We start from the raw sequence: 12,342 nt of genomic DNA, 5'->3' as shown, positions 1-12,342 counted from the left end.
TTTTAAGGCAAAAAACTAGCTTTTTTTAAGGCCAATGTGTGTTTTGTCATACATTTTCAGTAGATGCGGGATTTCAGCAGCTTACGGTAGACTGAGTCATCTCTCCAAGATGATCTTAGAGATTATAATTTCTGAAGGGTGAAGATAAACAGGGTCTCTGGGAAGCCAGATGCTGCATTATAATTGTGGAATTAACCCAGGTGCAATAGCCTTAACTCTGACCTTTTCCCATTTACCACAGTTCTCTAGCTTTTGTGTTTAAGAACCATGGTATAGGATGTCATTTTTTGGTAAGGATGATTGCCAGTCCAAGTGTGCTGTGTTATTTTTATTGCATTCTTAGCATAATAATATATTCTGTTCAAAAGTAGTGATGTATGAACATAAATATATCTTATTTACCTATTAATGTTAGACAGGAAAAGTCATTCTTTGTGCAACATCTGTAATACAATCATTTAAATTTTATTTTCTCCTTTTAGATGTAGGTGCAGCAAACCTTGAAAGGCATTTTTTATGGAATTTGGTGCAATACCATCACCCTTATTGTAGAACCACAATTGTTCTATGCATTCAAAGTAGTTCTCAGGTTTTTTTCTTTATTGTCCCGCTAGGATTTTGAAATGGAAGTGCTGTTGTGTGTTTCAAGGGTCACAGGTAAAGCTTGCCACAAGAGAGAGAAAAGAGGTCATTTCCATATTTGTGGGTTGCATTTTTGAATGAATAGGCACCATGGGCATGATCCTTATCAACAGAAATTAACATCGTCCTACCAGGCAGTAGACTTGTCTTGATTGGAGACAGTAGAAAATCCAGCCCTAACAATACACACGCTACATTTCTGTGAATAAATAAAACAGGCTGGGGGTGATTTTCTGGTTTCAGGACCAAATAACATGGCATGGCTCACATGCCCAGGTGCGATCTCTTTTCCCCATCCTTATGAAAGAGGGAACATTGGTCACTGTCCCTGTTGGGAAGAGTCCCTGTGCTATCCCCAGATCATGATAAAGAACACGTGGACCATTAAACACTGTGAATGATCATCACATATGTTTTCTACACCAATTTGTGCTCTGGCTTTTTTTCTTTTCTAGTAGAGACTGAATTGGTAGTACAGAAGACTTCTTCATGGTCTGTGTCCCTGTGTTGGAGGTCTGGCATAATTTACCCCCAGTGGGTTTGGTCTTTTAGTTGTTAACACACAGGTCAGCTACAAAGGCTCTGCCCACCCCAAGTGAAGGCACCTAACTGTTATTCACTCTCCTGTGTAAGACACACACAGCACAGCCCAGTCACTAGAAAAATCAATGTTTAAGTGCAAGTGAATATGAAAATGATTGTTACTGTAATGCAGGGAATAAAAGACAGAGGAGGAATGTCTTTTCTAGTGATGACATGTGAGTAAATCACTATGGCTTATTTTGATATCACTGACATTTTTCATAAAGACTTTCTCCTAGGAGCCAAAGAGATCTGTCAGCACGGAGTAAAGCGAGTACAAATGAAGCATAAATCTACACTCCTGAGGAATGACAGAGGTGTTGATAATTTCAGTGTCTGGGGGGGGCCAATTCTGATGCAAAACCTGGAGGAATGAATCCCAGTTTGAGGTGGCCTTTTAGCTCAAAATATGATCACAGTGATGCAATCGTGGAATAGCATCAGTGTGCACAAGGCAAGCTGCAACCCTTGCAAAAGTGTGAGGTGTGTGGAAACGAGAGAATATTCTGATGTGGCAGTGTGCCTGACTTCAGCTATGTTTCTAAAAATATAGCTTACAGGTCTGTTTTGGGAGAATAACAATAATAATTTAAAAAGGCTTGTGTTTTAAAGATGACAGTATTCAGTGAAGCTGCAGATAGAACCCTGGTACTGGTGCAGTGAAAGGTAACAGAGCCATAAGGTATCAAGGCAAAGGGGATTGAGTCCCTGATTTAAACATATGAAGCTCCATAATTTGAGTTAAAAGAAGATTGTCCAGTTTCTCAGAGATTTTTTTTTTTCCCCTCTAATTTCTCCTTAGACACCTGTCATGGTTTAAACCCAACTGGTAACAAAACACAACATTTACTGCAAATACCAGCTGCTTTCTACTGCAAAATATTTAGGGGCTTGTTAACTGGAAAATATTAAACAGCCCTGAGGCAGTGTTAAAGGTGAACACTGCTCTCCATGTCCTCACATTAACCCTAAGAGCGGTGGTGAATCACACCCTGAGGACTGCAAAACCCAAATTATCTTCTTGCCATTCTCTGGAAGACCCTTTGGAGTTTTGTTTCCTCCAGTGCAACTCCTGGCACAAAAGTCCCAGACAGCAAGGCTATCGTTACAACCCTTGGGAGATTTTCCTGGGGTCTAGAAGAACCTTAGTCCTTCTGATGTGTCAGAGCTTGCTTGATCAAGCATGGCTGGGGGCAATTAAAGTCACCTGCCTTTGAAGTCCTTCTCCTGCAGGGAAGAGTGTCTCCCAGGGCAGAGCATCCATTTTGGGCTTATAACTCGGAGAAGTGAGCAACGGTGGTGTTAAGTCACCAAAACTGGTCCTGCGCTCCCCAGGGTTGCAGAAGAGTCTGATTGACTGTGGTTAGCAGGGTAAGGGCTCCATGCTGGTGTTGGTCTCCCAACTCATCTCCCTTGGACATGTTTTGTTTTAAGGGATTAACCACCCTGAGATCACAGTGTGAATACTGGCAGATTGCTGGCTTCTTTTAAAGAGGGGATGCGACGCTTTTTTTCTTGGCTTCATCTGCAACCAGTGAAGGGAAGCTATTGGGATAATTGGGAACGGTTACCAACTTCCCAGCACAGTCCCAGCAGGCAGCAGCTCTAACAAAAAGAAGCACAAGAGAGTGACCTCAGGGCTAGAACCGTGCTTTTTCTCTGACTCACTTCTCTCTTTTTCATATTATTATCCTCTCCTTGCCTTTAAAATCAACCCCATCCTGGCACACAATGGGTAATTCCTTGTTGATTCACCTTTTTATAGAGAATCTACAGCAAAGAGTGGCATAGGAGGGCTTAAAAAGATCCTTTAACCCCTATTCCACATAAGCACCTAGCATCATGCTGCAAAAGGAGCCCCCGTGGACACAAATTTATACCATACGCTCTTCAAAAAGCCTGGAATTATGTAAATAGCAGGTGAAGAATGATTCACATGGGAGGCCACAAGGATTCAGAAATATTTTGCATTTCTAAAGGCAACTTTCTTAAAGCCCCCTCAAAGGTAATTAAACCTGGAAAAAAGAAAAGCCAAATATTTGGTGCTTTGGCTGTTGAGAAGTCATTTTTTTCTTTTTTTTTTTTTAAATGAAAATAATTTCTGCTAAGGTATGCGAGGAGATGATGGGGCCTTGGCCTGAAGTTTAGCTAAGTGAACACACCATAAGGAACTACTCTATATAGCATGAGAAATTGCTGAACATAACAAATTAACAGAGTGAGAAGCTGACAAAAGCTACTGATAGCACCATGAGGAATGGACAGATTTCACAGATGTTTAAGGAGGAGTTATGCAAGAAATGGCCAAACTTCACAGTTAATTAAAGAGAGCATTGGGGACCTTTTGGGAAGTGGAATTTTACAAGGCCAACAGTGCCGCAATAACTGCTTCAGAAATACCAAAACTGGGGGTGGATGTAGAAGAACCAGGACTGACAGGGAAAAAAAGTAGTTGGGGAATTTATTTATTTATTTGCAAGGAAACAAGGGCAGAGACAGGAGGGGATCAAAATCTGATCTTCTTTTTAAATTCCTTTCCAGACTGTTTTCTGTCTGAACAGGCAAGCTGTGGTGTGTGAAGGGATGTGATTCACTAGAAAACGTCAAGCTGGGCTCGCAGGTGAGTTGGATGAGAGGTCTGGGTGTCAGGAACTGGAGAAAGGACATTGTGTCCCTGGTGGGTGTCTGAACTGGGTGCCCTGGATGCCTGTGTAGTCCATGGGTAGTCAATGCGAGGAATCAGCTGAGCACAGAGATTATTCTTCTGGCTAAATTTCAGAATCTGCTTTAGGATGTGATGACTTGATTGTACGATGGTAGAGTTGCACCATCGGATGGGATGGTACCAAGAAGGAAGTCTGGAATGACTGGTTGAATGAGCATGCCTTCATCACCCAAGGGAAATCCAGGGGTTAACTGAGGGCTCAGAGCGCTCTCTGGGGCAGTGAAGGAAGTTTTGTTTTCCTCCTTACCATTACGTCCTGGTCCCTCAGAGAGAATCACTGCTTCGCCACCTCCTTTCCCAGTCTGCATCCAACATGTGCTGCAGTGGAGACATCTCTTCTTCTAGCAGATCCCAGGCAGTCCACCTAGTGCAAAGCAATGGCATGTGGACTTACCAGCTCCATTTTGTAGTGCAGCCTCACTGCACAGAAACACAGGCTGCTGCCAGACCTGAACTGGTCAGCCACGTTCTGTCCCTGACCTGGTGTCCATCTAGGCATGACCAGAAAGACATTTTTGGAAAAACTCCCCTGGGGATCAGCTCTCCCCACTAAGTACAGGCTGATGCAAGTTCTGAGCATGCTGGCATGCAACCTTTTGAAAATCTCCAGTTTTAGGAAATGGAGAGGGATTGCTTGTGCTATTCTTGAAGCGCTGTGGAATACAGTACTGCCTACACAGTTAAAAGGTTCTCATATTTTCAAGCAGGAACTTGGCTCACTTCTACCTACGAGTTTGCATGATAATGCAATTGTTAGTTATTTTCTCAAGGTTTCCTGTACTTAGATGAACCTGAGACGACAGTTAGAAGAGAATGGTTAATTAGCCAAACTAATGAGACTAGAGATCTCCAGTTTCAGTGCAGAGCTAAAGAGGGCTCATTAAAGCAAAAAGCTCATGGAATGAGCCAACACCAGCAAAAAGAAACCACAAGGAAGAGGGTTAACCCTTAAAGTGCCTTTGCTTTTCCATCCAAAGGTAGAAACAGACCCACTTTCTGAAGGAGAGCATTAACACAGGGGATGGCTAAGTCCATGCTGGAATATTTTTGACAAGGGCTGCTGTGCTGCTGAGTGGGCAGGTTTCCCACAGGAAAAAAAAAAAAAAAAAAAAGCAGCACTGTTTCAATAGTTTGAATTTTCCCATGGGAAAGGAGGGAGAGGAATAGGCTGAAGGATGCTGGGTTAAAACGCATCAGTTGCTTGTAGAGGTACTGGGAAGATCACACATATCATATCAAATGCCAACAGAAAGAAAAAAATAAAGTTTTTCCTTTCTCTGTGAAATTCAGGGAGGCAAGCAGGTCATTCCTAGTCAGCTGGGGATAAAGTCTCCATTGTTCAACCAAAGGTATGATGAGACATAACTCAGTCGTGCCAGGTTGTTCCTGGCTCTCCCCTTTGCTGCCTTGGTCATTGCAACCTTTGTTACACGGAGGGATCCACCGCAACATTTGTCGTCTGCATTTCTGTTGATATCAAACCCTTTTGCTGACACAAAACCTCAGCTCCAAGTTAACAGTTTTGCATGGCATTGTGCAGCAGACATATATATATATATATTATTATTATTTTTTTAAAATCTACTCAGCTATGTACTGAAGTGCCAAGGGAACAACATATTGATTTACACAAAGCCCAGTAATTCACAGAGAAAAATAAACAGGCTGAACCTTTGCCTTGCACTTATGATTGTTGCACTGGTATTTTCTTTTCTCTTCTATGTATTAAGCCCTCTTTTGAAAAACAGAAGGAGTAAGAAGGGGGAAAAAGTGATCCAGAGATTAATGATATGCTTTGTTGTGCTGCTATTGCATCCTTTTTTCTCATCTGCTTACGAAAAAAGGTGAAACACAATGAAAGGGCTGGTCTTTACATAACACCTTATACCTTAGAAAATACTCCATCAGCTCTGTGCAAAGCCACACTAAGCCTAATTCTTAATTCTGCCTTTACTTACAGGGACACATCTCATTGACGTAAGTACCAGCTGCGCAGAATTTTGTCTTTTCTCTGGGAGCCCTGTAAGATTGGATTCAGCTCTGGGGAGGTGGGTGGGAGCTGCTTGTATGAGCGCAGCAACAAAGCCGGAGTGCTAAAGAGGATGTAAAAATGTTCAAAGGAGGCAAAACCGTAGGAGGGAAATTGGGGCTTTTTAGAATTACTGGAACTGCGGTAGCCAGGGCTGGACATGGTGGTAAATGGCCCTGTTTGTGTTAAATGTGTTCATAATGGCCACAAATTATGAGGCTTTTTCTGCTTTGTATCACTGGGGGAGAAGTAGCAATGGTCATCTCAGTTGTGTTAATTGCAGTGCAAGTTAATAACACCCTACCTGTGTAGATCACCTTATGGTGCCTTCTGGTAGAAATGGTCTTGGTCATTTCTTCACTTTAATAGATGTAAAATATTGATCTGTGAGTTAAAACAACCAGCACCTGGGCACTGCTCCACTCAGCTGCCTGTGTTTTTGTGATGGATGGGACAACAATATTATTGATGAGGCTATTTTAAAGGACAACACATATCTACTGAGCACAAGCACACAGTTTGTGAAGCAACGTTGATGAACCAGAAAGCAATTACAGTGCAAGATACATGAAGCCACCAGGCATCTTACAGTGGGCGATACTCATGTGCTTTTCAAATGCTAATGATTCAAACCTCAAAATGAGATATGGAAGCAATGTTATGTTATATTAACAGTAGGGAAACTGAGGCAAGGAGCCAAATGACTTATTTGGCACTTGAATTCTCCATTTGGAAGGGGAAAAAATCAATGGATATGACATTGAATAAAATACATCTTCATTTACATGAAATAGGGAATGTGTTTTGAAATCTTGCACATTAGAAAAACTCAAAACCTCAAAAAATAATGAAGAAATAGAGAGATCTTATAATGTTGTCACCTTGCTAGTTTTACCCTATCTCACTGCTTTATGCATGGCCAACTCCTTTTAGAAAACAATTTTCTTTAGAACAAACCACAAGTATGAGTCCACTGCTTCCCTTCTTTCAGTTCTGAACTGCAATTTAACTCTTAGTAAAATATTCATACTCGAGTAAATGATTTCCAAGGATAGAGAATCAATGGGAACCATGGGTAAACTCCTCAAATTTTTTATTCTTTGACATTTTGCTTTTATTCTTAGACAGGTTCTGTCTTGATTCAACTTTCAGACAACTGATGTTTGTTATGTCTTTCTTTGTAAAACTGAGGAGCCCTTTACCTTACCATTACCTCTCATCCTTCCTGTGAAATAAATATTGGAGAAGGTGAGTGGTTGGCCTCATAGGGAACAGACTGGGAAGGGAGACAGGAGTTGATTGTCATGAAGCACAAATGTACAGGTATGGGCCAAATACCCGTTATATTTTCCCTGATCCCTTCCAACAAATACTGTTAATTCAATGCTAATACGATGATTCATTTCTCCTCTTAAGGTTTTATGGAAAATGAACTGCAAACCAATACCGAACAAATATAAGCCCATTTCAGCCTGGTTCTAAGTGGTGCTGAGCTAGCATATAAATGAGTCACTAAAAATCAACAGGAAATTACAGCCCGGAATATGAATCATTCGTTGATTCCACAAACATATGCCAAGGATAAGTGAGAAGTTCTGGGGAAGAGTGTGGATCCAATTGAATGATGTCAGAGAAAAAAAAAAGTTGCTGGAAGTAGATAGAGGATTAAGGCTGTCTTTTTTTTTTTTTGGATGCACACAGCTTGGGTACAAATTGTATTACAACATACATAAATGGTATTTTGCATGCTTTGCCCAGGAAAAATGGAGAAACCAGTGTAGATGGGTTAAATGACAACGGTGCTGCCTCCCAGCCAGGCAAAAATCCATATAGCTTAATGTCACTCCTCTCCCTTGACTGAGGAAGCGTCCATCCATATGCAATTAAGTCTTTGTTTCATAATTCAGGATTATCAATGTCTCATGTCAAGACTGCTGCAACACTCTTTAAAACACCGACTTGCAGATGAGATAGTAAATGAGCTAGTACATTAGAAAATGTGCTGTATTTTCAGGGAAAGGAATAAAACAAGATGAAAAATAAGCTTTTTTTCCAGACCTTGATGATTCTTTAGGAGTAATAGAAAATTAAACGAAAAAATAATTAGCAGGCAATTTGAGGAAAAATTACTCATTTTGTTTCCTATTTCTTTTCAAAGGAAAAAGAGAAGTAATTTTTTTGCTGTCTAAATAAGCTGTCATTTTGATGGGAAAAAGTTTAGAAGAAATTAAAAAGATTGCCTCTAATATTAAACACAGGCTTAATCTACCTATCTCCAAAGGTAGTAATCATCCTTTTTCATCCTGGCAGAAGAGTCAAGACGATATCAGTCCATTGTGAGACTTAGCCATAATTTATTATGTGGTTTATATTTGTTTGATTTTTGCTGCTGGGTCCCAGATTTTCTTGCAGCTGGACTCAGCACCTACTGTTCTTATTTGTCTGGCAGTAGAAAGGAGAAAAAAAGTCCAGTTCCCTAAAGCTTGGAGAGATGCAATGGAGTATGAATGGCACGCTGGAAGGCAGGTATAAGAAGTTTGCATGAATTATATTATCTTTCCCACCAGAAATGTGCTCATGAAATGGTTTCCAAAAGTGTGTTTATGGAAATGTTACTTTTTTCTTATTATGCTGGCATTTTTTTCCTTGGAAAAACTTAACGAGACTACCTCCAAAGGCAAATAAACAAAGAATAGGGTAGAATGCTATGTGCTGTTTAAGTGTCCGTTGATCTGACACCAAGGAGCAGCATTTATCACTTTGGTTAGCCAAAGATTTCTGATCTGATAGGTTTGGGCTCCTAATTCACAGCACGTGTTTTCTTCTGGAATGGATGACAACTGCACAAAATCTCAATAGCGAGGAAGTCAGATGCAGTGTATTGTGTCAAAGGTAATGAAGCCAGATCTGGGCAAATTAACTTGGCTATATTGAGAAGGATATTAATTTTAGCATGAGATGGCTGGTTTGTGGAGCACTGCAGTAAGGCATTCTCACTAACTTTTTCAATGCTGCTTTAAGTATTTTTACACTGTATTTCACCATGGTGATCTGCTATGCTTGAAAACCCTGGTCAACCAAGCAAACAACTGGAAAATGCAAAAACTCAACAGGCTAAAAATCATGTTTTGAAATAGTAACAAACCATCTGTAAGAAACAAGGAAATAAATTTCCAAAGAAACATGATCAGATAACAATTTAGTATGTATATTGCATCAGAATTCCAGCTAAGAATAAATAATAATCAGCAATGATTTACCAATAATAGATGTGTTAGTACAGAAGGAGATATGCCTCATGGCATGACTTCGTGACTTTGGAATAACCTATCCTGGCACAGTAAAGCATTTTAGGAATCTAGCGTGGGTTTATTTTTACTTTTCAGTATGTCACAGTGTTAGTTCCTCCCTTCAGATTACCAGTGTCTCAAAGGAAGACTATTAATCAAAATCATCACTTTAATCTTCATTAAGACAACCCAAGCAAAATAAAATGATACATTTAAATGGCTAAAAAGAAAAAAAAAAATTACCAAAACTTTTAAGATTGTTGTTCTACATCAGCAATACAGCTTGGCTTGTGCCAGACAGCAAAAACACAGAGAAGATGTTTACAATTTGAAAATGACATTGACTTCTATTCCACAAGCAGAGCAGCTTCACTGTTCCTTGATCCAGCTGAGAAGAGCTAAAGGGTGAATAAATTTGTTCTTTCCAAAGGGGAGTGAGACTCATTTCAGAGGACAAGAAGTACCTTGAGATTCAGAAGAAATGTTTTTTCTCCTTTTTTTATTTTGCTCTCCTTTTTAAGGTCTCTTCTCCTGCTATGGAGGAGTTGAAAAGGCATTTGATAGAGCACCAAGGAAAAACTGGATGTATAATGGGGACCTGAGATGGTAAGGACCTAAAACACTGGATCCGAAGAAAAGTGTAGATACATCAGCATATGCTGCTTTTGTGCCACATGGGAGAAAGCATAGTAGAAGACAACATACAGGTGGGGATGGCATTTTGGGGAGAAGAAAGGAATTGTAGAAAAAAAAAGATCCAAGATGAAGATGTAGAATAAACTGCACAAGGGACTTGGGGTAGAGTATTCAGACATGTTAAAGATGAAAGTATGAATGAAGTGGATCAGTGGAGGGGTTCACAAGGGTAAGTGATGCGAGGTATGGGTCAAGGGGTTATTTTAGCAAAGCAAGGTATTTTAGCAAAAACATTCCTATCAAGTAAATAGAGAGAGCAGGATTTGAAGACCCGAATTATACTTTTTGTGGATGCATCAATATTAATTCCACATAGGAATAACTTTTGACATTTGGATGTTCATTTTAACTTCAAACAATTGCATCCTGAAAATTTTATATGTTGATGTGCCGAGACAGGGCATTTGCAGCAAACAACAGCAGTTCTGTTTATTAAAAAATCCAGGGTGAGAGTCTGTTTGAAATGAAGGCATCAAGGTTTTAGTGCCCAATACCAGCGTCTACGTTTGGATTTTGTGTCTAAGCTTCCATTATAGATAGAACCTTTAACAGATACATGCAGTGCATCTCAGAGAGGGATTCATTCAACAACAACTACAACTTGGCTGCCCACATAGAGGCATCTAGTGCCATTTGATGTACAGTTGAGTATCAAGCCATCTCTCTGGGATTGGTAGTATCTCCTACAGGAGACATTGCCCTTCTGAAGTGGGAACTGGGGGCTAAAATAACATTAAGTGCTTATGTTTTGGCAACTCTATGGCACAGCACATGGTTAGGTTTAGCTGAATTACTCCATAAACATCACTGAGTTCATCCATCAGTGACAGTAATGGGAATTTGGATACCTAGTGACCAGGGACATATCAATGCATCTGTATCTTAATCTGCAGATGAATCCTCGCTCAAGTCTCTATAGAAAGATTTCTAGCAATGGATATTCACCACTTTTGTAGCTTGCTTACACTTTTAAATTTATGTACCACAATTTTTAATATACAAATGGACTACAGCTGATAAATCACACAACAGTATATTCTGCAATTCTACTTTTACCATCTTTGCAGATATTTTATTCAAGTTAGTGTTCCCCTAGTGATGCACTGCCTGTCTGTGGTCCTGAAATGTTGGCTTACAGCCATCATTATAACATTTTAAAATTTTTTTACTATTATTGTATTTTTTTTCTTGTGACAGAGCCTACTTAGGCTGGCTGCTCCTGTCAGACTTTTCATGTTGGAGTACTATTTTGGCAAGGTAGAATTATTAAACAAAAATGAGGTTTTCCCTGGTAAATGAGGGTATCAGTTTAGTTGAAAATTGTGGTAGGAGTGGATTAGCAGGGTCAACAGCCTTTAGAACATAAATTGGCTGTTCCTAACAGAGATTGTAGAAGAGACCAAGTGAACCATACCATGCAATTGCCTATATTTCTCTCTTAACTGTAAAGAAAGCCAAGGAATGAGACGATAGACATCTAAAGCGATATGAATATCAGTATTTTTCTCCAGTTTGGAAATCTCTTTTTATCTATTTCAATTGGCGAAGTGGATGTAAGGTTTATGGTGAAGTGCTGAGCTCTCCACCCCAGGGAGCGTTGCCCTCTGCTTGGGCAGAGGTTAATGTATACAGTGGCAGAACTTGCTTTGTGCACAGCTTCGTACTGATTTCCACTGTTAGGGGGAATGTGGAGTTAAGTCACTTACTCCCGTGTCTGATAGTGTCAATCAAGGAAGATAACTGGTCTGGAACGTGATAGGTTTGTGGGAGGGGTGGACCTGAGTCTAATACTAAGTGGGCTTTGCAGGGTAGCTGCAGTTGCGTACTGTGCTGGGGAAGCGGTCGTTGTCTCACGAATGCTATTTTATAGACACATATATTAGAGTTGTGCATGAGGTTCCTCTCATTTTATATCGAACATTTAAAAGAGTGGTGTCTAACTTAAACTTAGGATGCATCAACAGACAGTGAAGACAGATAAGTATTTCATTAGTTAAGTGTCACATAACTTTTGGAATAGATGGAGTGAGGCAAACAGTCTGTGCTAAAGATATCGGATGTCCTGTAAATACATAACGGTTCCGCTTTTTAGCTTTTTCAGGTCTGGATCCCAGCCTGCTGCTGGGTTAGTAATTTCAGTGTTGGGATTTGATCTTATTCTCGGTGTAAAATTGGATTGTGCATCTTGCTGTTGTGGAAACCTGAACCCCCATGGATGTTAAGTGTTCTCTTGTGCTGGTTGCTGTACAAGGTATATACAAGGTCTCTTTCTTTCCGAGGGAACTTTAGAAATAAAAAGTCCAGGATAGCCAGTGATGAAAAAATAAATGGAGGTTGTGTTGCTTGCAGCAGTGATGCAATTATTGAAAGAGCACTTT

The sequence above is a fragment of the Haliaeetus leucocephalus genome, unplaced genomic scaffold (assembly GCF_000737465.1).
Source record: "Haliaeetus leucocephalus isolate CR32 unplaced genomic scaffold, Haliaeetus_leucocephalus-4.0 Scaffold953, whole genome shotgun sequence".
Classification (NCBI taxonomy): Eukaryota; Metazoa; Chordata; class Aves; order Accipitriformes; family Accipitridae; genus Haliaeetus; species Haliaeetus leucocephalus.
The sequence above is the reverse complement of the archived record's forward strand: the minus strand, read 5'-3'. Positions refer to the sequence as shown.